A 1,573-nucleotide genomic window follows, 5' to 3' on the forward strand; every position below is an offset into this window, starting at 1 on the left:
GGACCTGGGGCAGAGTCGCACATCCGACCATCTTACTAATCCTAATTATATGCGACTTGTATACATGAGCTAATGATAGATGGACCGAGTATGATTCCTATCATGAACACTAGGGCAAAGTTTCCAGGTCTACGAGTAGGTATTCTGCAAATCAGAGGAGCGCAACCCCAGTAGTACTCTAAGAAAGATAATTTGGGGACGAAATTCCATCTAACAGGGGACGATGTGACAACCCAAATTTTTTTTGCTTGGAAAGCTCAGTCAGTCAACTCAACTGAGTGTCATACTCATTTCTAATGAGTTCTAGCCTTGTTAAAGGTCATTTTAAGGAGTTTTAGCCTAGTAACTTAAGGAATAAGTATTGGGAAGTACCTGCTAGAGACACTGTGCAACATTCGAGCCTTAATCCTCATCAAATGGTGTTCACGGCCACAAAACTTGACTTTACGGCCGTAAACTCAAGGGGGCCATAAACTCACTCCTTATAGGCTCATATCCTTCAAGTTTCTTCATTCTTTCACTTTCAAACTCAAGAACTTCCAATTCTCTCTCAAGTATCATCGAGTTCATCATCTTAGATCATCAAAAACGTAAGTGTTCTTCCTTTGATTTGTGAATACATCTCTTTATCTAGTAACATCCTCATGATTCATCCATAAAAACATCCATTTTAACTAGATCATCAAATCTTCAAGTTTCGCCAAGAACAAGAAGAACACACACTAGTGTTCTTGGCAAAAATCAACCATTTCAAGCCTCTATATCGTAAGTACTCTCTCCTTAGCTTGTTATCTAATTCAAAGCCTTATTATAACCTTGAATTCATCCAATTCTCAAGATCAAATGGAGTTTACGGCCAAGCGATCTCCCATGGCCGTAAACCCCTATAAGTGTGCCATTTTGGCCACAAACCCTTCCTAAGTCCAAGCCATAGACCTTAGATGTTGTAGGATCTTGAAACACACACTTTGGCAAGATTGACCATGAGTTTACGGCCGTAAACCCCGTTGGCCGTAAACTCATGGCCGTAAACTCCATTGGTGGTCGTAAACTCTCCCTTGATCAATCATATGTGATTTAACACATCATTTCAAATGTTTCCTAATCCCTAAAGGTGTTTCCTACCATGTTAGTTGCTTCAAACACTATATTTATGCCATATTGTGTCATTTAGGACTCGTTAAGTCTCGGGACTTCATTCATGGAACTTCTCATCCTTACGCACATATTCGTTTGAATCACCAACGTCAGGTGAGTTCATACCCCGTAATCAATCTTTTAAATAGTTTTAAATGCTTTTAAGGGGGGGGGGATACAAGTTGAACACAATGATAATTGTGTAAATGTTTTTTATAAACATCTTTCAAAAGATTTCTTATGTCATTTAAGAGTGATCAAAACTTTTCAAAAATTCTATTAAAGTTACGTTGCTTTATAGTTTAACAATACTCCGTTTTAAAGCATGTAACACCAACAAAATTAGGTCAAAAATGAATTTGTTCAGTAACCATAAATAAGTATACTAACTGGTAGATATCATAACAAGGTTTTCAAAAGTACAAAGAACACTAAA

This window comes from Lactuca serriola, chromosome 4 (assembly GCF_051521515.1).
Source record: "Lactuca serriola cultivar US96UC23 chromosome 4, Lser_US96UC23_V15, whole genome shotgun sequence".
NCBI classification, from domain to species: domain Eukaryota; kingdom Viridiplantae; phylum Streptophyta; class Magnoliopsida; order Asterales; family Asteraceae; genus Lactuca; species Lactuca serriola.